The 26,714-nt window shown below is 42.5% G+C and overlaps 1 protein-coding gene across 3 annotated transcripts in view; it reads right to left on the bottom strand.

The window, feature by feature from the left end:
- Positions 1-26,714, bottom strand: part of ZBED1 (zinc finger BED-type containing 1) — a 404,682-nt gene that overhangs the window by 261,168 nt on the left and 116,800 nt on the right. Inside the window, exon 1 of one of the 3 annotated variants that reach the window (XM_033947483.1) lies at positions 12,852-12,918. The exons of the other annotated variants lie outside the window; for them this stretch is intronic. The gene's annotated coding sequence lies outside the window, so the exon portion shown is untranslated. Of the gene's footprint in view, positions 1-12,851; positions 12,919-26,714 lie in introns of those variants that run through there. 3 annotated transcript variants of the gene reach the window in all.

Below are 26,714 nucleotides of genomic sequence, written 5' to 3'. Positions count from 1 at the left end.
CCCTGCTCTCTGCCCTGTCAGCCCCTATCCTGCAGCCCCGAACACACCTGCCTACCTTCCTGCCCCAAACACGCTGCCTGCCTGCCCTGAACGCGCCTGCCTTTCTGCCCCGAACGTGCCTGACTTCCTGCCCCGAACGCGCTGCCTGCCTGCCCCCAAACACACTGCCTGCCTGCCTCCCTTCCCTGCACTGCAAACCCGTGGTTTTAACCCGCGGGCTTAAATGGGTTAAAACCATGGGCTCCATTAAAACGATCGCCTTTAAAAAAAAATAATAATAATAATCTATGCCAGCCCTGAGGTCCAGCGCATGCGCAGACTATCTACAGATGGTCTGCGCATGCGCAGGGATCGCTATCAAGCGATCCGGGAAGGCAGATGGGGGCGTTCCTCCAATCGCCCCCATCTGCATATTGGGGCTTCGTGAATTCATCGGACCTGTCCGGATTGGATCCAATCAAGCAGGTTCGTGAATCTAGCCCTTTGTTCTTTTCTTGTGCTCCTTGGTGGTTTGTACTTTGAATCCCTCTTCTTTTGTACAGTTTGTTCAGGAACCATTTCTAGCCAGTTAAATCACTTTGAATATCAACCCGTACATTTATAACACAACTGCTGCGTTGGTTATAATTCTTTATCTGTTTTCTACATGTTATTCCAGAGTTAAATTTGATGGAAATATTGTCAATTCTTTTCTTTTTTTGAATAGTTATTACAGTAGACTGTTAACCCGAACTCAGTTAACCAGAAGTCTCAAGCAAGCAGAAAAAAAATCTATGAACTACTGTAATACTTTAAATAAAAATGAAAATAAAATCAGCTTCTGGTAGAAACTTAAGTGGAAACTTGGCATGCCATACCTAAGTACGCCCAAGCTTTGTCTACATGTCCTGTAGTTTGTCTGGAACAGATTATGCTATGGCGTAGTATGAGGTATAGTATTAGTTAGGCCTATTTTTTTTTTTTTTAAGTTCAGTTTTATTAGCATTTTGTCATAGAAATACAAGCATAGACCTCATATACATAAGACGTTTTCACAGATTGTAAGTACAGGTGGTCCATGACATGTCATCAAAAACAGAACAAAGAATAATAACATAACCTAACGAACAAGCTTATCAGCCGTGACTCTCAAGCAACCAGAAACTACATTTATCCAGCATCTACCAGTTCCCATGGGTGCCTATTAACTGAGAGTCTACTGTAGTTACCATACCACACCATACCATTCCAACTCTTGTATCCTGCAAATGTCAGCTAGGAATCATTGCGGCTTATACAATTTTAGAAATGCTACAGAGAACCCGAGTGCCACCATTGCATGGGTTGTTGTTTTGTCTCAGGATCATAGTGGTATAACCATGTTTCATCAACAGTAACAGTGGGAGGGCCTAAGGCCCTGATTAGCTCAACATCATGATGTTGGGGGGGAGGGGGGTTGCCAGTGCTGTCAGAGGTTTTGAGGGATTTTGAGGGGAGGGATGAAGTACAGGGGCACTCTGTGGAGGGGGCTGGAGGATCAGTGCCTGTGAGGGAGGGAGAGAGGAATCTCATAGAAATATAGAAACATGACAGCAGATAAAGGCCAAATGGCCCATCTAGTCTGCTCATCCGCAGTAACCATTATCTCTTCCTCTCCTTATTGGCTAAGGCTATTAATATTTGCATCTCCTCTTCCTATAGGCTAAGGGGCTCATAATCGAAAGAGAAAAACGTCCAAAAACCGGCCTAAGTCGGCACTTGGACGAACATTTCTCTAAAACGTCCAAGTGCCGATAATCAAACCGGGTTTTGGACGTATTTCTAAACGACTTAGGCCTTCATAGTGCCGCTCAACATCCAAAGCTAAATGGGGCGTTTCGGGAGGCGTGTCGAGGGCGGGAGTTGGGCGGGACGTGGGCTGGCTTAGACTTAGTCGTACAGCATGTATAACCGAAGGTTAAACAACAGAGCCTAGAGGAAACTTGGACGTTTTGACTTAGACCATCTAAAACATGGTCTAAATCACTAAAACCCACCTAAACTCACCAGATAATCACTGAATACACATAACACAGACCCCCACACACTACCCCAGTGATCACCAACACCCCCCCACCCCAATAAAATTTTTAATCATAACTTCAAATTTCAGCCTCCAGACCATCATCACCTGGCTGCCTAGCATAGGAAAGCCTAGTCGTCCAGCCCAGAGCCAGCTTAAGTCATCTTGGGGGTGGGTTTGGGACACACAGAGAGATGGACCCATGCCCATAAGCTCCTGTAATCACTGCATTGTTACTGAAACATGTGCACTCCCCTATACACCCCCAAAACCCTTTTGTACTGGCATATAAGTGGCTCCTGCATCCATAAGGACTATAGGGATGGTAGATAAGTGAGCCTAGGGGATTCTGGAGGTGGTTTGGGAGGCTCACCGTCACCTATAAGGGAGCTGTAGTGAGGGGAAGCCATGGCACCCTGTTTGTGAAGTTCACAGCAGTGCCCTGTAAGGTACCCCACTATTTAGGTGCCCTGTCTGGGTGTTCTGTCACTCACTTTGCAGGCCCCTCCCACGTCCAACAGGGCTTGTTCTAGACGTTTTTGACTTGGACGGACATTTGGACGAAAATGGACTAAAAAGATAGATGTTTTAGATCAGATCCGCAGGACGTATAATTTGGACGATTTTCAAAAGTCAAAAGAAGTTGGATGTCTCTTTCGAAAATGGGACTTAGGCACGTTTTGACTTTGGACGACTTGCGAAATGGACATAAACGGACTTAGACGTCCCTTTCGATTATGCCCCTCTACGGCTCTTTACACCTGCATTGTGAAGTCATAGAACTTTATGGTTATAGAAACATTGTAACATGATGGCAGATAAAGGCCAAATGGTCCATCCAGTCTGCCCATCCGCAATAACCATTATCTCTTCCTCTCCCTATTGGCTAAGGCTCTTAACATTTGCATCTCCTCTTCCTATAGGCTAAGGCTCTTTACATCTGCATTGTGAGGTCATAGAACTTTATGGTTATAGAAACATTGTAACATGATGACAGATAAAGGCTAAATGGTCCATCCAGTCTGCCTATCCATAGTAGCCATTATCTCTTCCTCTCTCTAAGAGAACCTACGTACCTATCCCAGGCTTTCTTGAAATCAGACACAGTCTCTATCTCCACCACCTCTTCCGGGAGACTATTCCACGCATCTACCACCCTTTCTGTGAAAAATGTATTTCCTTAGATTACTCCTGAGCCTATCACCTCTTAACTTCATCCTGTGCCCTCTCATTCCAGAGCTTCCTTTCAAATGAAAGAGACTCGACTCAAGGAGGAAATCCTTGGGAAATATCATGAAGGTGACTGCATAGGAACGGGTCAAAGCAGTGAGGAGAAAAGATGCGTTTTCAGCCCTTTCCTGAATCAGAAGTATGTGGGCGTTTGTCGAAGACTGTTCCAGATTCTGCGGCCCTGAAACTCGAAGGTGGTCTCGAAGAGAGCCTTCCTTCGAACATGGAGGGTGTTGAATTTGTTTAGGTACACATCTTGCTTACGGCTCATAGACAATTGCGCGCAAGACAATTGCACGCGAGACAACTGAGCGCAAGACAATTGAGCGAAGACAACCTAGCGTAAGACATTTGAGCGCAAGACAATTGAGCGCAAATTATTTTCCGTAATGTGCACGAGCGGGACAACTGATATGCATAGGTTTTTTTTCATGAGGATATTATTGGCAATTTTCCATAATTCTAAAGCCCCTAAGTTCCACTGGATGGTGTGTGAAACGCAGGCCCAAGATTAGAAAGAAAAGTGACCGAGATCATGGGTGGCAAAGTGCTGTTTTGTAATAGGCAAACTCAGAAACGATTCAGTAGAGCTGGAAGAGTCTGGCTATGTCATTAATGTGAGGCATTCAGTCCAAAGGAAAAAAAAATAGATGACTGTACATCAAATGTTTTCCTTGTAGTTTGCCTTCAATTGAAAGACTCACACAGCTGAACTGTCAGTAGAAGTGAGTGGGAAAAAAATGAGAAATCTATTCTTAGCGATTTACAACTCATAAAAAAAAAAAAAAGAAAGGGAGAGAGAGACTTATAGAGCCTGGCTCAATCCATTCATCTATTTGTAGGCATGCTAACCTCCATGAAAATTCATCAATCAGATGCAAATTTAGGACAGTGTAGAGGAAACATATAGGGAATGAATCTGATAATAATCCTATTATTATTATCAAGTTTATTTAAAATATTTGATTTAGTCGCAAAATCCAAATCCAATGCGATTTACATTTAGTTAAAAATTAGGTTAAAATAAAAATCAAACGAACAGGACAATTAGTACTAATTATAATAAAATAATACGTTTGAGAAATAAAAAAGAGGCTTAAATATAATTCAAAAACAAATAAAAAGGGGTAGGTAATGGAACAAGAGAAATCAATCAATTTAAAAAGGGTCAGGCCATTTTCAACGTTGAAAAGTGTCAACGTTGAAAAGTGATTTTAAAAAATTCTTTCATAGGCATAGTTGTGCTTTGTCCTTTTTAAATAAATGATAAAAAGTGCATGGCATTTAGCAAGAACTACCGTACATTTCTAAGCTTCCATACTATAAACTAAACCTTAAGTTTATATACCGCATCCTCTCCATAAAGACAGAGCTCGGCACGGTTTACAGGAACTTTAGTATAAGGAAGGAAAAACTGTAAATGTTTTGACACTGTGAGAGTGTGCGTTTTGCAGTATCTGTGGCCTGTCATAAGAATGTGTCAGTGAGTCATTATAGCTGCTATTTATTACTAGGCATGAGCCTGTTGTGTGGAGGTGTGTGTGTCTGTCCCTAATTTTGGTTGATGTTGGATTTTCCACCTTTGCAGCCACTAGCATGTCATTGTTTGGGCTTTGGAATGGCTGAGTGGAATGGGTAGATGTGAATTGCTTGTTCACTCTTTCCATAAATACCAGGACTAAGGGATTGCATGTAATGAAGCTACTAAATAGTAGTTTTAAAACAAACTGGAGAAAATATTTCTTCACACAACATGTAATTAAACTCTGGAATTTGTTGCTAGAGAATGTGATGAAATCAGTTAGCTTAGCAGGGTTTAAAAATGTTTGGATAATGTATTTTTGTATTATCCTATTGTACTGATTATTTGATTCTTTCAATAAAATTGTTATACATAAAAGTTTCCTAAAAATGCCAAAAATAAAAATAAAAGTCCATAGGCCCTTTTCCCTATGTTACTATCCTTAATTGTTCTCTCTTGCTTTCAAATTGTATTTCTCCCCACTATCCTATTGTTTCGTGTAAGTAATGTTATGTCATTTTTTTTATTTTAAAACACTTAGAATTTATGATTAGCGTTTTATCAAATTATTAATAAACTTGAAATCCACTGCTTATTCCTAGGATAAGCAGCATAACATCTGTTTTACTACTTGGGATCTTGGAAGGTACTTGGGACCTGGGTTGGCTGCTGTTGGAAACAGGATACTGGACTTGATGGACCTTTGGTCTGTCCCAGTATGACAATTCTTATGTCCTTATATAGAGTCCCTCACGATCACATTCAGTATTTGGTTGTAGTTCCTCTAGCTGAGATTCCTGTAACACATTTCACTTGATTGGGAACCATGGACTACGTCCAAATGTCAGATGAAATTTAATGCGGACAAATGCAAAGTGATGCACATTGGGAAGAATAATCCAAGTCATAGTTATTGGATGCTAGGGACCACCTTGGGGGTCAGAACTCAGGAAAGGATCTGGGTGTTATCATAGACAATACATTAAAGCTTTCCGCCAAGAAGGCAAACAGGCTGCCAAGAAGGCAAACAGGATGCTAGGAATTATTAGAAAAAGGATGGTTGACTTCCACTGAATTGGACCTGGAGGCTGAAGCAGAAGAGGGACCAGCTGTAAAGAGAGTATTCCTTTCTTGCTGCGGTGGCACATTGACAGTTTTGACAGGCATCTGATCCAGAGAAGAGTCCTGTTGCAACCAAAGCCATGGAGCTGCCAAGGTTGGCAACCTGTTCAGTGATGGAACCGGATAGGAGACTGGTGGAATCAGCAACAAGATTTACCTCCCAAAAATTCTAGCCAAGGAGTGGCTAGAATGGCGCCGGGTTACCATCTGCCCCTGGGCCAACTTTGTGGATCAGTAACGCTTCTCCAGGCCACAGAACTTTGGGGAAATGAGCAAGCGGCTGGTGAAAAACGTGGAGTACTTCAAGAGTAACTATGCGTTTGTCTTCCTGGGGCTCATTCTCTATTGCAGTGCTATTCAACCCAGTCCTCGGGGACCACCAGGCCAGTCGGGTTTTCAAAATGTCTGCCATCCATATTCATTGTGGATATCCTGAAAACCTGACTAGCCAGGTGGTCCCCGAGGACTGGGTTGAATAGCACTGCTGTACTGCACCATCACCTCTCCCATGCTCCTGATTGCCCTGGCTGTCTTCTTTGATGCCTGCTATATCATCTATCTCAGGGGTAGGCAATTCCGGTCCTCAAGAGCCGGAGCCAGGTCAGGTTTTCAGGATATCCACAATGAATATGCATGAGATAGATTTGCATCTCAAGGAGGCAGTGCATGCAAATCCATCTCATATATATTCATTGTGGATATCCTGAAAACCTGACCTGGCTCAGGCTCTCGAGGACCGGAATTGCCTACCCCTGATCTACCTGAAGACTCAGTATCAGCAGTCCAAACTGATCCTGTTTGGTCATGAGCTGAGTACAGCACATCAGTATGGTCTAGCTCAGGAGTGGGCAACTCCGGTCCTCGAGGGCCGGAATCCAGTCGGGTTTTCAGGATTTCCCCAATGAATATGCATTGAAAGCAGTGCACGCAAATAGATCGCATGCGTATTCATTGGGGAAATCCTGAAAACTCGACTGGATTCCGGCCCTCGAGGACCGGAGTTGCCCACCCCTGGTCTAGCTGGTGCTCTCTCCTTCCCCTTCTTCTGGCTGACTGGTGCAGGCTCGGCTGTGTTCTGGATTTTAGGTGCTACCCTAGTGTCCATCGGATAGCATGCCGCTTTCCATGAGCTGGATTCTGCAGAGGTAGAGAAGCTGCAGATGGAGTCAGTGTGAACTGGAAGAGAGAGGGCGCCTCCCCCAGCCCCAGAGATTGTGATGTGGAGCTGAATGGATCTTCACCCCATTCTTCAATAAACATTCTATTCCTCTTTATTTTCTCACAGATTTCCCCTTTTTTGAGTGGGAGGGGTGAAATACAGCACTTTTCTAGGAATGGCATTCCTTGGCTATTTGCATTAAATGACCTCTCTGGGAGATTTTAATCATGCTAGATTAGGAGTAGGTATTGAATAAGATATAGGTGGGATTGCTTGTTGTATGTATGTGTATTGATGTAGCTTGGCGATGAACAAGTTTATTTAACTGAACTGCTTACAGAAGTTATTACTCAAGTCTGTCTCACTTGTATATGTGATGGTGAGGCAAGCAGGTCCTTAATAGAAAGCTATACAGTTTAATTTATGAATTGCACACAGTAAGGTGAGTATGGGGACCCTTTTTCGCTAAATGTTTAGTAACATATGCCTCCTTTTCTTAGTGTGTGGCCTGATTACATATTGTAGGGGACCGTTTGAGCAGTTTGCTGGAGACTTTCACAGAAGCAGACATCTGCTGGACACGGTAGGCCTGATGCTCCGTTGCACTCCCTACCGCTGTTGAGGCCAGTGTGATGGACAGGTTCTTGTCTGCAATGCTGCACATTTGAATATTAATCACAGTTATTTAAGTGCTAATAAAATTCAAAACATATTTCATGTTTAAAAAAAAAAGAATGCTGATAATGGGGAGGAGGTCAAGCTGGCTCGACCGACCTGCATGCCGGTCCAATGTAGTCCCTCCGTGGCGGCGTGGGCTGGCTCCCGCCTTCATCTGCCCTCAGCACGCCGTTGTTGCAGCTTGAATTCAACGGAGCTGGTCCTATGCTGGTTCAGGAGGGGGCGAAGCAGTGCTCCCACACTCCTCTCCGCTAGTGGCTGGACATGAAAGGAGCCGAAAGCCAGAACTCTCCCATCCACCACGAAAAGAAACAGGACCCAATTCTTCAACTCTTAACCGCCACCATAGAACCATTCAGGCATCAGGCAACGGCTCCCTCAGCTGCCAGATCGGAGCAACTGTCAAACTGGAAATCGGTAGGTGAGCTCAAAAGAAGCAAACACCAACGAAACTGGAAGTCCCAAATGAAAACAGCAGAGACAGAACAAAAAACCAACAAAAAAGAAATTTAAAAGAAAAATCAACAAAGGCAAAATAAAACAAAAATAAAAGCAGGACAAGGGAGACAGCACAGAAGATGACCTAACTGGCCGCCATCTTGTTGGAATATTCATTTCTATCTCTATCTCTACCTCTGTCTTTATATTTTTATCTTTACTTTTCATAAATTGTTTCTTCAGGTACTTTAGTTAGATTGTGAGCCTTTAGGACAGTTAGGGAATTTCCAATTTTTATTTATTGTATCTTTTAATGCATCATTTTTGTAAACCGCTTAGAAACCTCACGGTTATTAGTGGTATATAAGAATTAAATTAAATTAAAATTAAATTAAAAGGGATGGTTAACAAAGCTAAGAATGTTCTAATGCCTCTGTATCATTCAATGGTGCGACCTCACCTTGAGTATTGCGTTCAGTTCTGGTCTTATCTCAAAAAAGACATAGCAGCACTAGGAAAGGGTCAAAGAAGAGTGACCAAAGATGATAAAGTGTTGGAAACTCCTCTCGTATGATGAAAGACAAAAAAAAAGGTTAGGGCTCTTCAGCTTGGAAAAGAGATGGCTGAGGGGGAGATATGATTGAAGTCTACAAAATCCTGAGCAGAGTAGAACGGGTACAAGTGAATCCATTTTTTACTGCATCAAGACACTCGATGAAGTTACAAATTAATACTTTTAAAACCAATACGAGGAAATAGTTTTTCACTCAGAGAATAGTTAAGCTCAGGAACGTGTTGGCAGAGGATGTGGTAAGAGCAGTTAATGTAGCTGGTTTTAAAAAAAGGTGTGGCCAATTCCTGGAGTAAAAGTTCATAGTTACCTTTTCGCTCAGCAAATTGTATTCCTATACTATTGCCTCCTGAGGTCTCTGATCTCTGTATTTCCTCTGAATATCTACTTATTGTATTTCGCTGAATGTCCAGCACTCTTGATTGTAAACCGCCTAGAAGTCGCAAGATTGTGGCGGTATAGAAGGATAAAGTTATTATTATTATTATTATAGTTTGCTGTTGAGACAGACATGGGTTGGTAACATGGAATGCTGCTACTATTTGGGTGTTTGCCAGGTACTTGTGACTTGGATTGGCCTCCACAAAGACAGGATATTGGGCTAGATCAGTGGTCTCAAACTCGCGGCCTGCCAGGTACTATTTTGAGGCCCTCGGTGTGTTTATCATAATCACAAAAGTAAAATAAAACAGTTTCTTGATCATATGTCTCTTTAGCTGTAAATGACAATATTATTATTAAGACTTGGCCAAAAGGAAAGATTGATAAACTATAAAGAGTTTTACCTCATGCAAAATTGTCATTTCTTTAATAAGACATTAACTATTTTTTTCTTCGGCCCTCCAAGTACCTACAAATCCAAAATGTGGCCCTGCAAAGGGTTTGAGTTTGAGACCACTGGGCTAGATGGACCATTGATCTAAGCCAGTAAGGCTATTCTTATGTTCTTATGTTTTCATTCCTTTACTGATAATTCCTAACATCCTATTTGCTTTTCTTAGCTTCCACTGCACACTGAGCAGAGGGTTTCAACTTATCCTCAATGATGATACCTAGATCCTTTTCCTGGGCGGCAAGTCTTAATGTGAAACCCTGCATCACGTATCTATAGTTTGGGTTTCTCTTTCCCACATGCATCATTTTTGCATTTGCTCACATTAAATGTCCTCTGCCGTTATGATACCCAGCCTCACAAGATCCTCTTGCAATTTTTCACAATCCTCTTGATATTTACCGTATTTTTTGGACCATAAGACGCACCAGACCATAAGACACACCCATCTGTAGAGGAGAAAAAAAACCAAGAAAAAAAAAATTTGGTTCAGAATTTTTTTTTCTTCTTGGTTTTTCCTCTTCTATACGTAGGTGCATCTGGTGGTCTGGTGCTGGAAAGCTCACAGCCCGAAGCAGCCTGCAGCCCAAAGCCCTCCCCCCCACCCACCCCCCGGTACCTTTTTTAAGTGGCGGTGGTCCAGCGCAGTCTCCTGCTGGACGGCTGCCTCTTTGCAGAGCGACACACAACGCTCACCTCCTCTGCATCTTCCTCTTCCTCACTGTGCCCCTCCTCTCTGGGCCGGTTCTCTGCTTCCTGCCCACCATTCACGCCCGGATCACGCTCTTGTGACCCTGGACAAGTCACTTAATCCTCCATAGCCCCAGGTACGTTAGATAGATTGTGAGCCCACCGGGACAGAGAGGGAAGAATGCTTGAGTACCTAATTGTAAAAACCGCTTAGATAACCTTGATAGGCGGTATATAAAATCCTAATAAACTTGAAACTTGAAACTACCCCAGGGGTCATGTCAGACGAGCCTTGAGCTTGGCAGGGGATTGTGTCTGGTCCTTTGGTTTCCTCTCTTCCGTCTCTCCACTTGGCTCACACACCCTTGCGTCCCGCTCTGATTTCCTGTGCTCTGTGCCCTTTTCTGAATTCAGAGCTTCTACCACAATAATAATAACAGTTTATATACTGCAAGGCCGTAAAGTTCTATGCGGTTTATAATAGTTAAAAATACAACAAATTGAACAAAACTAAAAAAACTGCTCCAGCTCCTGGCCTTCCCCCTCTAGACGAAGTGCCGGCTCCCCGTCGTCCTCATACCCCACCGTGCTGTGATTCTCGTCACCCAACTCGTCATCCATCGGCTCTCCACCTAGTCCTGTTGTCTCCTCCTCATCAGAATCTCCCACTAACAATTCAGCCTCCAATGCTTCCTGCAACCGCTGCGTCAACTCGGCCCTCAGCCCGCGGAAGTCTAGGCCCTGACACTGCAGCTCAGCCCACAGGTTGGCTACCTTTAGCTTGCGGGCGTCCAGCGTGCTCATAGCCACTGCCGATACCCCAATGCGTGTAGGCGCGCGCATGTGCGAAAATTACAAATGCTGGAGGGGTGGGGGCGGGGAAGGTACACGTGCACCGCTGCCATTAAACCACCCAATCACACCCAATCACAGAGTGGAGCAGGCTAGGCGAGAAGTGCAAAAGTCACGCTCCTGCGTTGTGCGTCGCTCTGCAAAGAGACAGCCATCCAGCAGGAGACCACACTGGACCACCACCACTTTAAAAAGGTACCAGGGGCGCCTGGTGTATTCGGTCCATAAGATGCACCCCCTTTTTGGGGGTGGTAAAAGTGCATCTTATGGTCCGAAAAATACGGTAACAACTTTGTGTCATCAGCCAATTTGATTATCTCACTAGTTATTCCCATCTCTAGATCACTGATAAATATGTTAAAAAGCAGAGGTCCCAGCGCAGACCCCTGGGACACCCCCACTATTTACCCTTATCCAGTTCCTCTCTCTGCTTATACTATGGCACTCCCAGCTTAGACCTTTTTCTAGAAGAGGCCTGAATTTCTCAGCTAACAGTTCTTGGTCTGCCTGCCTACCACTGAGGTCTGATAAAGGAGATTATCCCATTGGTTAAATCTGAGCAGGTATTAACAGCTGGAAAGCTCTTTCGGAGGCTGTTATAGGGGAAAACACTCTCCAGGGATTAAAGACAAAGTTAGACAAGTTTCTGCTGAACCAGAACGTTCGCAGGTAAGGCTAATATTAGGGCACTGGTCTTTGACCTAAGGGCTGCTGCGGAAGCGTTCTGCTGGGCACAATGGACCACTGGTCTGACCCAGCAGCAGCAATTCTTATGTTCTTATACATGTGTTTCTCTCTCTCTCTGCATGAATGTGTCTGGAGAGAGGAGAGAGTGGAAGTTTGAAAGGAACAATTCCCTAAACAGTATGTTTCAATAGTTCAGCGACTGGAACTGCATCTCCCATAGAAACCGCTTAGGAAGCTTTTCTGGGATCCAGTACTTTATGTCACAGGAACCCCGTCTGACCTGGATCTTTTTCAAACTTGATGTATCTTTCCCTAGTTTTAACACCGCGTGCAAATTTGACCCTATTCCATTAAGCTTTTAGATAATTCTTTTGTTCACAGACAGATATTATGGGCTCTTTAGATATAATTTTTTCAACAATCCTGAGATTTTGGAAAAAAAAACCAAAAAAAAAAAACCCAACTTTAAAAAGGCATCCATAAAACAATATCAAAATTTTAAAAAAATTCAGAGCAAGAAAATATTTTCAACTAGATTTAAAAAAAAATCCAATTAAAGGTTAAAGGAGGGAGAAAGAAAATTAAGGAGGACAACTAGATTGCGCAAGTATCAACTTTGGCGACTCTAATAACCTCTGTTTTTGTTGTTGCTTGTTTATGTTGCCTTCCAGCAAAATGTCCTTTGAGGATTTTGCTTCAAATTGTTCTGTTGTTTGCATCAATGTGGCAGATGGGACTTGTCAACTTAAGGGCAGCTTAATTCATCACACAGTCAAAAACTGTGGCGATAAGCCGTTTCCAATTAAAGGTTTGTCATTTCACTTCCCACGAAGGATACAAAAGAAGAGACGGCTCCCTTCTACTAGATCTACACAATACAAAATGAATATCCTTCTTACAAAAAGAAAACAAATATAGCTTATCTGATATCTACATCACATCTTTTGAAAGGCATTTAAGATAAATTGTGCTGCCAAAGGCAAAATAAAATGAATTAACTTAAGTCACAAGGGATAATTAGGTACTTACCTTGATAATCTTCTTTCTAGTAAATAGGAACATCAGTCTTGAAACTGTGGGTTGTATACCTCTGAACGTGAGATCTGGTGTAGAGAACCTCATTTACATTTTTTTGCTCCGCCTCCCCTCACTCTGGGCTGTCCTGTAATTCCTCAGTTTGTATCAAAGCATGGTCAGCCCTAGAGAAGAAACATTACAGGGAGGGGGGTATAGGGACTCTGCTCGTATCACAACATTTAACACAAAATGTATTTATTTATTTAAACATTTATATTCCACATATCCTGCAATTCTATGCGGAGTACAATACAACATCCACAGAGCCAAAGAAACTAACAACAAATTACAACAATAGCATACTAATCATGTTACATACAACAATAAAAAAAGAAAAAAAGAACCCCTAAAACAGGAGTAGGGAACTCCGGTCCTCGAGAGCCGTATTCCAGTCAGGTTTTCAGGATTTCCCCAATGAATATGCATGAGATCTATTTGCATGCACTGCTTTCAATGCATATTCATTGGAGAAATCCTGAAAACCCGACTGGAATACGGCTCTCGAGGACCAGAGTTCCCTACCCCTGCCCTTAAACCTCTCTCGCCCTGCTCTTGCTTGACTGAAAAAGAAAACTGTTCGCACATCACTTACTGCTTCAGTTTGGAAAGGTGCACAAAAACAAAACAGTTTTAAGCTTTTTAAGACCGTGGAGGCTTGCCTAAGCTCCAAAGCAAGCTCATTCCAACATGTAGGACCTCGCATAGAAAACATCACCCTGCGCAAACTCGAAATAATCATAAACCATGTAAACCAGACAACGAGGTGGAACAAACACGAGTACAACCTGCACTAAGGGCTCCTTTTACTAAGGTGTGCTAGCATTTTTAGCGCGCGCTACGTTGCCGCGCACGCTAACCCCGCGCTACGCGCCAAACACTAACGCCAGCTCAATGGAGGCGTTAGCGTCTAGCATGCGTGGCAATTTAGCGCGCACTAAGCACGCGCTAAAACCGCTAGCGCAGCTTAGTAAAAGGAGCCCTAAGTCTTGGATCTTTGAAAAATATCCCCTGGTCTCTTCAAAATAGACGTTGTCTCCTCTATCTTTGACCTTCCTAGACAGAGTAAAGAAACAAGATATCCAGTAATACTGACATGTTTGAGACAGCAAGTAGGCTAATGAACATCTGACAGAGCGGGCTTCAAGACTGATGTTCCTATTTACTAAAAAGAAGATTATCAATGTAAGTACTTAATCTACACTTCCAGTGCAATAGGAACATCAGTCTTGAAACTGTGAGATGTACAAAAGGAGTCCCCAGAAACTAGAGCAAGGCAGATGAGCCTGCTGAAAGTACTAAAGATCCAACATGGTATCCTATTTGGCCGCTACATCCACCCTATAAAACTTTGTGAAAGTATGGAGAGAGGACCATGTGGCCACTCTACAAATTTCTTCAGGGGATACTGCTCTAGCCTCTGCCCAGGAGGATGCTATGGTCCTAGTGGAATGTGCCTTTAAGGATACCAGAGGTTGCTTTCCGCTGCCAATATAAGCTGAAGAAATGGCCATACGAATCTATCTAGAAATGGTCGCTTTTGAAGCCGGTTGGCTCCAGCAGCCAGCACAAAGAGATAATTCAACTGTCGAAACTCATTCATTACTTCCAGATAATGAAGCAACACTCTGCAAACATCCAGTAATTTCAAAAGTTTGTCACTCTTCTTGGACCCCGAGGGCATGAAAGCTGGCAACTATACTTCCTGGTTGATGTGAAAACTGAAGACTACTTTCAGCAAGAAAGAAGGGACTGTAGGCGGTAATACCCCAGTCTCTGAAAGTCTGAGAAAGTGTTCTCTGCAGGATAAAGCCTGTAGTTCAGACATGCAACGCGCTGATGTGGCCACCACTTAAAAACACTGTTTTAAAGGTCAGGTCCATCAATGACACCTTCTCCAAAGGCTCATATGGAGCTCTAGTGAGAGCCTGCAGAATGATATTAAGAACTCCACAATGGAAAAGGCTAATGTCCTCTTATTAGTCTGGGATCTGAAGCATGAGAGACCCACTATATGTACTTTGAGAGAGCCAATTGCTAGGCCTTTTTCAAGCCCGTTTTGAAGGAATACTAGAACCAAAGAAATTAGAATCCTCACTCTTCTGTGCACACCAGTCCTGGAAGCACTTCCAGGCCTTCGCATGGGCAGCCAATGTTGTCAGCTTCTTAGACTTTAGAAGCGTGGCGATCACTATTTCCAAATAGCCTTTGTGTGCTAAGGCTGTATGCTCAAGAGCCATGCTTTAAGACCAAAGCACTCTGGATCCTTCCTCTGTAGACAAACCAGATCTGCACACCATGGACACCTCGACCAATCTGGTGTAACAAGAACTACCAGCCCTGGGTGCAACATTATTCTTCGCAGGACTCTGCCTTTTATACACATACAGAAGCCCTGCCAAAGGCCAAGGCTGAACCAGAGAATCTAAGCCAGTGCTTCCAGGTTCGTATCTTTGACTGAAAAACAGTCATTTTCTTGTTGGCCACTGACGCCATCAGGTCAATCATCAGGTACCCCCCAAACAACTCACAATGCTGTTGAATGCTTCCTGAGATAGAACCCACTCTCTAGGATCCAGAGTCTGCTGACTGAGGAAATCTGTTTGCACATTGTCCACTTCTGCTATATGTGCTGCCGTGAAAGCCAACAGATGGATCTCCGCCCACTGAAACAGCATTTGGGCCTCCAACCATAGTGGAGCACTATTGGTGCTACACTGCTGAATGACTTAGGCTACTGCCTTTGCATTGTCCAAGAAAACTCATACTACTTTGTCCTGCAGTGAGCTTCTGAGCACCCATAGCGCCAGGTGGATGGCTCTCGGCTCCAACAGGTTGATTGACCACTTTCTCTGTGAGAGGGTCCAACGTCCCTTCACCAGGCGACCCTCGCAATGAGCAGCCATAAAGGCTGGCATCCATCATTAGGATCACCAATGTGGAGATGCAAAGTTGCAGTCTCCGGGATAGAGAATGTGGCTCCAGCCACCAGTTGACTGCGACACGCTTCTATTGTCCAAGGTAGGGGCATCTCCAATGCATCCATTTGTGGGGACCATCAGGATAAAAGCGTATCCTGGAAAGGATGTAGATGTGCTGTCGCCCAGGGGACCATGTCTATAGTTGCTATCATTGACCCCTGTAAGTAATGCTAAGCTGTCAGTGCTGGCCTGTCCCGAAAATGCCTGATCTGATGCGTGAGCTTCACTCTGCGGGCTTCCAGGAGAAAAACTTTGCTGTTCTTCATATTGCAATGGACACCCAAATACTCCTGAATTGTGTCAGCTTTTTTGGAAGTTTATAACCTAGCCCAAGCACTGCAGAAGCTGGATCACGCACTCCACTGCTGTCCTTCCTTCAGATTCGGACAGAGCTCATATCAGCCAATCGTCCAGGTATGGATGCACTTGTATCCCCTCCTTGCGGAGCTGCACTGCTACTACAACCATCACCTTAGTGGAAGTGCGTAGCACCATGGCCAGCACAAATAGAATGGCCAAGAACTGGTGTGTTGTTCCAGAATGTGGAACCTCAAGAACTTCCTATTATCTAAAAACTGGAGATATGCAGATAGACCTCTGTCAAATCCAGAGGTACCACAGAAGTAATAACCAACATTACCATTTGCATGCAGAAGCACAGTATCTTGAGGGGAGCACTGACCGACTTCAGATCAAAAATCAGCCTCCAGTCTTCTTTTGGGCACAATAAAGTATATGGAGTGTCTGCCTAAGCCTAACTCTGCATCTGGAATGGCTTCTATGGCTGCTAGAGCTACTAACCTCAGACTCTGACCACTTTCTCTAGTTTTCCCACTGGCCAATCCACAAAGAGGTTTGGAAGGGGACAAAAGAACTTGAGCTTGTACTCCTCCTAAATAATTTCCAGTACCAAGCAACCCGAGGTGATCCTTGCCCACGCCTTCCAATAAGCCAACAACCTCCCTCCTATCCTTGGAGGTGTGCCTCCTGACCTGGCATCATAACTGCTACTTGAGGGGATTCTGATGACTGGGGATGCTTGGCATCCCCAAATCTGTCTCTAGCTTTGAAATGATCTCTGGACTGTTTTGTTTCTTTTAAGATATTCTTTTATTAGTGTACACCGCCTAGAAATTTGATTAAGCGGTATAACAAATTTTTAAATAAACTTGAAACTTGAATACTGGCAAAAGTGCTTAGAGCCATGAAAATTACCTCAACCTGACCCCCTAGGGGCCCTTGGCCTTTCTGACAATGTCTTTGGGTTTTGATCCTGCATGCTGGCCATGAGATCACCAAGACCCTTACCAAAGAGAAATTAACCTTTAAAAGACAATTTGCTCAGAATAGCCTTAGAGGAAGAATTTCCCACCCACTGTCTGATCCAAAGCATTCTATGGCAGAAATAGAATATGCACACAGACCTTACTCAGAACTCTGAAGGGTCATATAGAAAATCTGCCACATAATCCACTCCCGACATAAAGAACTGGGGATCCACATCAGCCTCCGCTTCCGGAGTACAATGTAACCTCGAATGGCAAGCACATACAATGTACGATGCTGCTGCAAATCACCTTGAACCCTAGTATCACAGCCTCAAATTGCCTCTTAGGTACAAGATCCAGCCTGATGTCCTGTGTATCTTTCAACACCACTTGCCCTTCACAGGGGAGAAAGGTACACTTGGTAACCTGCGCCACCAGGTAATCCACTTTCAGTGGAAGAAACAACTGATGAAAATCATTGTCCATCGGGTAAAGTTTCATCATGACTTTGGCCTCCCGAAGGTGCCTCTCCATGACCTCCCAATGGTCTGTCAACATCTTAGCAATGTCTGGATGGGTCTGAGTCTTAGTGTTGCTCATAAGCAAGCACTGAGCAGAAGAGGTCTGTGGAAACTGGTGTCAGGTCAAAAGCGTGCCGGGACAAAGGCGCACCCAGACAATTGAGCGCAGCGGGAGGTGCGCGCCGCTCAAAATTACTGTTTTTAGGGCTCCGACGGGGGGGGCGGCGTGGGGGGAAACCCCCCCACTTTACTTAATAGACATCGCGCCGCGTTGTGGGGGGTGTGGGGGGTTGTAACCCCCCACATTTTACTGAAAACTTAACTTTTCCCTGTTTTTAGGGAAAAAGTTAAGTTTACAGTAAAATGTGGAGGGTTACAACCCCCCCAAACCCCCCATAACGCCGGCGCGATGTCTATTAAGTAAAGTGGGGGGGGGGTTCCCCAACAAAACCCCCCGTCGGAGCCCCTAAAAACTGTAATTTTCTTCGGCGCGCGCCTCCGTCTTGCGCTCGGTTGTCGGCGAGCGCTTTTGTCTTTCGCGCCGTTGTCTATGAACCGTGGAAACTCTTTCTTTAATTCTTGGAGAGACTTAGTAATTATTTCCAAAAGAACTGAGGACTTAACAGCCAGCGCACAGTCAGGTCCTCTCCAAGATCCAGGGCTGCCAGCTGGTCAGTACCTGACCCTCAAAAAAAGGTTAACCTATTGAAAAACAACTACTTATTCTAATGGTAATATTTATTTTTTATTTATTATTTATTATTTTTTATTTTTTAATTTTTATTAATTTTTATTAATTTTGGTGAAGGTAAAGATCTCAGAGTTGCCACCCCCAGGATAATATTGTTATTGTCCAAAAGGGAATTGTGGCATGTGGTTTCTTTCATTGATCAAACCTTCATCGCTAGTTATTAATTGTATATTAAATACTCATACTGATTTTTTATATAAACTTATTGTAAATATTACCACTCATTTTTCTAAAATGTTGTTGTCAATATTACCACTCTAAACTCATTTATAGTAGAAGAGTATTTTTCTAATATTATCTAGTCTTATTTTTATATAGACTTTTTTTATTTCTTTATCTTGTACTGTGCAAAAAAATGCCTAAAGTGCAAACGTATCTTTATACTGTGCAAAAAATGCTTAAAGTGCAAACGTATCTTAAGATGACTTGTGCTACTTCAGCTTATCGATATACAAATGTTAATCAAAATAGCAGAATGGCAAAAAAGTTACCAAATTTGAATATGCTGTGTAAAGATGGAACATCATGAATAAGCCTAAAACTGGCATTTATCTATTTAACATGATGTAAGTCACAAAAAATTGCCTAAAGTGCAAACATTTTTATAGTGACTAATGCAAATCCAGCTTATCGATATAAATATGCTGTGCAAAGTAGCAGAGTGGCAAAAAGTAAATACCACTCTTAAATAGGCTGTGCAAAATAGCAACAATATTAAAGATATAACATTATGAATAAGCCTTAAACTGGCACTTATCTTTTTTTCATGATGTAAATTAAACGGCAGATTTCTTAAGCCGTATCGAACCCGTGTATCCAACCAACGGGAACCCGTTTCGCCGCTCTCATGCGGCTTCCTCAGGGTAATATAAGGCAAACGGGCTAAGGATACAATTATAGAAACAAAGACATTGATTAACAAATGCCTGAAGGGCTCAATATGTATAAAAAAATTTTCAAGCAAACTTGAAACACAGCTTACTTACTGTTGTCATATAGTGATCCGGGCTGTTGTTACACACACCCACTCAAAAAATGGCGCTTAAAAAGAAGAGACGCCGGCACATGCGCAATGTAATAGCCAATCAGGTGGTTCAAGAACCATGACATTACGCACAGTAAATCACAAAAATCACAAAAATGATTGAGCAACAAAATTAAAGGAATACAGACCAGTCTACTGTCGTGTTTAAACCATGAGGATGCATACTTTTAAGAGCAAAGATCCACCTCACTTCTCTTCTTTGTAATCTTTTTACTCTATCTCCTCCACGCTGATTCTTTGGTTCATGGTCAATAGCTAGGACTCTCAGATCAGAAAAATTGTGTTTATGTATTGTGCAATGTTCTACAATAACCTCAGAACATCGATTTCGTTTTAAATTGGACTTGTGTTCACCAATTCTCGTTTTTAAGTCCCGTGTGGTCATTCCCACATATAGCTTCTTGCATGGACAGAGAATAACGTAAATTACAAAGGTAGATCTGCAGTTGGTAAAATAATTCAAAAAATATTGTTTGTTGTTATTTGGATTAATGAAAACTTTCGTTTGCAAAGTAATTGCACATATACTACATGATAAACACTTGTAGTGGCCTTTAATTTGCTGGATTGTTGTTAAAGATTTCATGGTTGATGGACATAGAATCTCCTTTAAATTGGAATTCCTTGAAAAAGCAATACGAAGATCTTTGTTTTCAAAAATAGAATGAAGTTTCATGATGTTCCAATTATTTCTCATAATCTGTGTTATCTGATTTGAATTCGGAAAATATCTCATTACAAAAGTCTCTACATCTTCCTCAAATGTGTTCTTTCTTTCCATGTCCAAAAGATGATCTCTGTTAATATATTTTGCTCTACGTCTTGCTTTACTCAGTACATGCTGGGGATAGCCACGTATTGTCAATTTTTCTTGCAAATTCTTTGATTGTTTTTGATATTCATTCATATCAGTGCAATTTCTTCTAACTCTCAGCATTTGTGAAAAAGGTAAACTTTCCTTCAATTTTAACGGATGGCAACTATTAAACTGAAGGAAAGTATTCCTATCGGTGTTTTTTGTAAAAACCTTAGTCACAAAAGTGTTTTTGTCCTGATGTATATCGACGTCCAAAAAATGTATATTATTATTGGAGCATTCCACAGAAAATTTAATATTATTGTCACAAGAATTTAACCAAGTAACAAAAGAATTAAGTTCATTCTGAGATCCTTTCCAAAGGAGGAATACGTCGTCGATATATCTATGCCATGAATAAATTAAAGTTTCAAATGGGGAGTTCTTAATCCAGACCCTTTCAAAATCAATCATGTAAAGATTGGCGATGGATGGCGCGAACGTGGCTCCCATTGCTACCCCGGTCAATTGCAAATAAAGTTCTTTCTCAAATATAAAGAAATTTTCTTTTAAAGCTAGCCTAGTAAGTTGAACTAAAAATTCTGGTGGAATACGAAAAGGTCTAGCTGATGAAAAAAGTGCTTCTTTAACAATTTGAATGGCTGCATCCTGGGGGATGACTGTGTAAAGGGAAGTGACGTCGAGGGTTACCATTAAAAAAGGAAAATCATCATGAGGAACTGTGGACAAAATGTTTTTTATCTTCTAGAGATGCGAGATTCCAATTTAAAGGAGATTCTATGTCCATCAACCATGAAATCTTTAACAACAATCCAGCAAATTAAAGGCCACTACAAGTGTTTATCATGTAGTATATGTGCAATTACTTTGCAAACGAAAGTTTTCATTAATCCAAATAACAACAAACAATATTTTTTGAATTATTTTACCAACTGCAGATCCACCTTTGTAATTTACGTTATTCTCTGTCCATGCAAGAAGCTATATGTGGGAATGACCACACGGGACTTAAAAACGAGAATTGGTGAACACAAGTCCAATTTAAAACGAAATCGATGTTCTGAGGTTATTGTAGAACATTGCACAATACATAAACACAATTTTTCTGATCTGAGAGTCCTAGCTATTGACCATGAACCAAAGAATCAGCGTGGAGGAGATAGAGTAAAAAGATTACAAAGAAGAGAAGTGAGGTGGATCTTTGCTCTTAAAAGTATGCATCCTCATGGTTTAAACACGACAGTAGACTGGTCTGTATTCCTTTAATTTTGTTGCTCAATCATTTTTGTGATTTTTGTGATTTACTGTGCGTAATGTCATGGTTCTTGAACCACCTGATTGGCTATTACATTGCGCATGTGCCGGCGTCTCTTCTTTTTAAGCGCCATTTTTTGAGTGGGTGTGTGTAACAACAGCCCGGATCACTATATGACAACAGTAAGTAAGCTGTGTTTCAAGTTTGCTTGAAAATTTTTTTATACATATTGAGCCCTTCAGGCATTTGTTAATCAATGTCTTTGTTTCTATAATTGTATCCTTAGCCCGTTTGCCTTATATTACCCTGAGGAAGCCGCATGAGAGCGGCGAAACGGGTTCCCGTTGGTTGGATACACGGGTTCGATACGGCTTAAGAAATCTGCCGTTTAATTTACATCATGAAAAAAAGATAAGTGCCAGTTTAAGGCTTATTCATGATGTTATATCTTTAATATTGTTGCTATTTTGCACAGCCTATTTAAGAGTGGTATTTACTTTTTGCCACTCTGCTACTTTGCACAGCATATTTATATCGATAAGCTGGATTTGCATTAGTCACTATAAAAATGTTTGCACTTTAGGCAATTTTTTGTGACTTACATCATGTTAAATAGATAAATGCCAGTTTTAGGCTTATTCATGATGTTCCATCTTTACACAGCATATTCAAATTTGGTAACTTTTTTGCCATTCTGCTATTTTGATTAACATTTGTATATCGATAAGCTGAAGTAGCACAAGTCATCTTAAGATACGTTTGCACTTTAAGCATTTTTTGCACAGTATAAAGATACGTTTGCACTTTAGGCATTTTTTTGCACAGTACAAGATAAAGAAATAAAAAAGTCTATATAAAAATAAGACTAGATAATATTAGAAAAATACTCTTCTACTATAAATGAGTTTAGAGTGGTAATATTGACAACAACATTTTAGAAAAATGAGTGGTAATATTTACAATAAGTTTATATAAAAAATCAGTATGAGTATTTAATATACAATTAATAACTAGCGATGAAGGTTTGATCAATGAAAGAAACCACATGCCACAATTCCCTTTTGGACAATAACAATATTATCCTGGGGGTGGCAACTCTGAGATCTTTACCTTCACCAAAATTAATAAAAATTAATAAAAATTAAAAAATAAAAAATAATAAATAAAAAATAAATATTACCATTAGAATAAGTAGTTGTTTTTCAATAGGTTAACCTTTTTTTGCGGATCTTATTGATAGTGGTTAATCTGTTCTCCTGTTTTGTATTATTTCTGATTCAGTACCTGACCCTACCTGGCTTGATGCCGAATCTCCTACGACTGAGGACCCAGACTGGGAAAATAAAGGTGTAGATTATCGACCCACTTCATCCCTCTTCTGATTGAATTCCCATATCTGGTGCGTGGCTGCGCTGTGGGTAGGGTTACCAGACGTCCGGATTTCCCCGGACAGCTTTTCAAAACCTGGCACTTTGTCCGGGTTTTGAAAAGCCTCCTCAAATCAAATGTAGATAAGGCTCTCTACACCAGATCTTGCAATTGGAGGTACACAAGTTCAAGACTGTTGTTCCTATTGCACTACATATACCAATCACACATGCACAAGAAAGAATGATGAATTTGGATCTGAAACCTAATATACAGAATATGGCAGCCATAAGTCTTGTGTTTTCATTCCAAATTACACAGTTCCATGGGGCTGGAGAAGAGGTAAAAGGAGAAAGGAGATGCAGGGAAAGAACAAAAAGTACAAGTTGTTAGCTTAGTAAGGTTTGGCTAAGATCTGGAAGAAAAGTCCATAACTATTATTAAAGTGGACTTGGGAAAATCCACTCTCTTCTCCCAGGATAAGCAGCATGGAGTCTATTTAGTCTTTTGAATCCTACTTGTGATCTGGATTGGACATAGTTGGAAACAGGATACGGGACATGACGGACCATTGGTCTGACCCTGTTTGACAACTTTTGTGTTCTTATGAGTAAGGTGCCTGTGCAATATGGCTTATCATTCTTGTTAAGGATTTTAAGTACAAAAGAGAGTCAAAACATTGAAACATGGCAGATAAAGGCCAAATGGCCCATCTAGTCTGCCCATCCGTAGTAACCATTATCTCTTTCTCTGAGAGATCTCACGCGCCTGTCCCAGGCCCTTTTGAATTTAGACACAGTCTCTGTCTCCACCACTTCTTCTGGGACAATGCTCTACACATCTACCACCCAGTAGGAGTTGCCTTTTAGTGCTCAATTTCCTTGTCTAATTTTGATTATTCAGAGAAATGTGTCAGAATACCAGTGGAAACTCAAAGGACCCTACCCCCTGAAGCAAGAGACCTAAATAATGCAGCAGACCATCTTAGCAACTTTTGCGCAATCCTTACCAGGAAATGCACCCTTGGCCTCCGGAACTAGGAAGAGCCTAGAGCAGAAGGGCAAAGTTTTGCTCAACTTGAAAGGTCCCTTGATTCCTATGATGTTACAGACTATGGTGGAGACTGGGCTACAGGGCTGCCAATCCAGGTTATAATATCTGACAGCACTCCAAAAAGTAGTTTCCATGTTACTTACCCCCAGGGGTAAGCAGAGTTTTCCCCCAGGTCTACCTTAATAATGGCTACGGACTTTTCTTCCAGGAATTTGTCCAAATCTTTTTTTAAGCCCAGCTATGTTGTCTACCACATCATCTGGCAGCCAGTTCCAAAGCCTAACTCTCCACTAAGGGCTCCTTTTATTAAGCTGCGCTAGCGGTTTTAGCACGCATTTAACGCGCGCTAAATTGCAGTGTGCGCTAGATGCTAATGCCAGCATTGATCTGGCGTTAGTTTTTGGCGCGTAGTGCAGGGTTAGCGCGTGCGGCAATGTAGCGCACGCTAAAAACACTAGCGCACCTTAGTAAAAGGAGCCCTAAGTGAAAAAAAATTCTCTCTCCAATTTGTTTTAAAATGTTTCTCTTTTTAGCTTCATGGTGTGTCCACTATTGTTGCCCGATTTCTGATTTGAATCGATTCACCGATTCACTTTGGGTGAATCGATTCGAATCGATGTGTATTTTTAAAAAATCGGCCTCTCCGATTCGGGGCCCAACTTCCACGTGCCCGGCTGTCATCGCGCTCAAGAATCCTGCCACTCAAAACATTTTTTTTTTAAACCCTCTCACCAGCTTGTGGATTTGGCCTGACTCGGCCCAGCCTGAAGTTGTGTTTGACTCCGGTATAGAAAGTACAAAAGAAAAAAAACCAGGCGCTTTTTCAAACCCTCCCTGTAACACTAGCCTGTATTAGCAGCTGCACCGCTCTCTCCTTCCGTAGCTTTAGCGAGCCAATTCCCTTCTGCAGCCTCAGAGCCTCTGCTAGGCCATCCCGCCTCCGAGGAAGAAGGAAGTTGCATCATCAGGGGCAGGACGGCCTAGCAGAGGCTCTGAGGCTGCAGAAGGGAATTGGCTCGCTAAAGCTATGGAAGGAGAGAGCGGTGCAGCTGCTAATGTTATAGGCTAGTGTTACAGGGAGGGTTTGAAAAAGCGCCTGGTTTTTTTCTTTTGTACTTTCTTTACCAGAGTCAAACACAACTTCAGGCTGTGCCGAGTCAGGCCTGGGAATCCACAAGCCAGTGAGAGCCTGTTAATCGGGAGGGGGGCGTGATGCCGATGGACCTGGGAGACAAGAGGGAGGGGGGCTGATAGGAGGTGAAGAGAGGAGGGAGTGATGCTGCTAGACCTGGGAGGTGAGTGGGTAAGGTACTGCTTCTAGTCAGAGGGGAGGGAAAGGGAAAGGAAGGGAGAGGAGCCCTGCTAGTCGGAGAGGATAAGTGTTGCTTGCCCTGGGGGTGGAAAGGAGAGGTGCTGCAGCTAGTTGGTGGGGGAAACAGAAGTAGAGGGGAGGGAGAGGTACTGTTGGACCTGAGTGGAGGAGGGAGAGGTGCTGCTGGATTGGGAACAGAGGAGAGTGCTGCTGGACTTAAAATGGAAGAGAGAAAGCTGCAGCAGGACTGAGGGGAGAGCAGTGGATGGGGGAAGGGGGGAGAGCAGTGGAGGAGGAGAGTGAGAGGGGAAAGGGGAAGAGAAATGCTGTTGCTGCACCCAATTGGGGAGAGAGAGAAGGAGGGATAAGGAAGCCCAGGAAGGGAGATGAGAGGAAAGAGATGCCAAGACTAAGGGAGGGAAGGAAAGGAAAGGCAATACTAGACCATGAAGGGAGAGATGTCAGGGCATGGAGGGGGGAGACAGGTGCCAGACCAGGGGAAAGGAATGGAAATGGAAGGGGAGGACACAATGGAAGATGGATGGTTAGCACGGAGAAAGAAGAAAGAAGCGAGTTATCAGAAGACAACCAGACAGCAAAAGGTAGAAAATCATTTTCTGTTTTGTGATTACAATATGTCAAATTTGAAAAGTGTATCCTGCCAGAGCTGGTGTTAGACCACAAACATGACCTAGGATTTAACAGAGAGAGGAAAAGTCCTTTTTGTTTCTTTATTTTGTTTACGCCACAGCGCCAGTGTGGGTAGGCAAGAGCAAAGGGGGTGTAGAAGCTATAAAATAAACCCACCAGGATGTTTGAAAACAACACCCAATTGGGCAGGAAAATCGAATCGAATTGAAAAACCAATTCAATAGGCTGAATCGAATCGAAATTTTTTTTCCTGAATCGGGCAGCACTAGTGTCCACTAGTCTTTTGAAAGATTAAACAATTCACTCCACCCACCGGATTGAAGGCTCTCAACTTCTTTAGCTTTTATTCATGTGAGAATCATTCCATTCCTGTAATCATTCTGGTTGCCCTTCTCCATAATTTTGGTGGCAAGTCAAACGCGCAAGACAAAAGCGTGCGGACAAATGCGCGAAGACAAATGAGCGCAAGACATGTGAGCGCAGCGACAATTGAGCGCAATGACAATTGAGCACAATGATAATTCCTCAGATGTCTTGCGCTCACTTATCTTGCACTCACTTGACTGCGCTCAGATGTCTTGGCACAGTTGTCTTGCGCGCTGAATTGTCTTGCGCTCACTTGTCTGCGCGCTTATGTCTTGGCCCTGTTATCTTGCGCTCACTTATCTTGCACTCACTTGTTTTTGTGCTCACTTGTCTGCTCGCTTATGTCTTGCGCGCATCTGACTATGAACAGTAATTTTTCCAGTTCTGCTATATCTTTTTTGAAATGCAGCAACCAGAGTTACTCACAATA

Source organism: Geotrypetes seraphini, chromosome 6, assembly GCF_902459505.1.
Source record: "Geotrypetes seraphini chromosome 6, aGeoSer1.1, whole genome shotgun sequence".
Lineage (NCBI taxonomy): Eukaryota > Metazoa > Chordata > Amphibia > Gymnophiona > Dermophiidae > Geotrypetes > Geotrypetes seraphini.
This window is presented reverse-complemented; position numbering and strand designations above follow the sequence as displayed.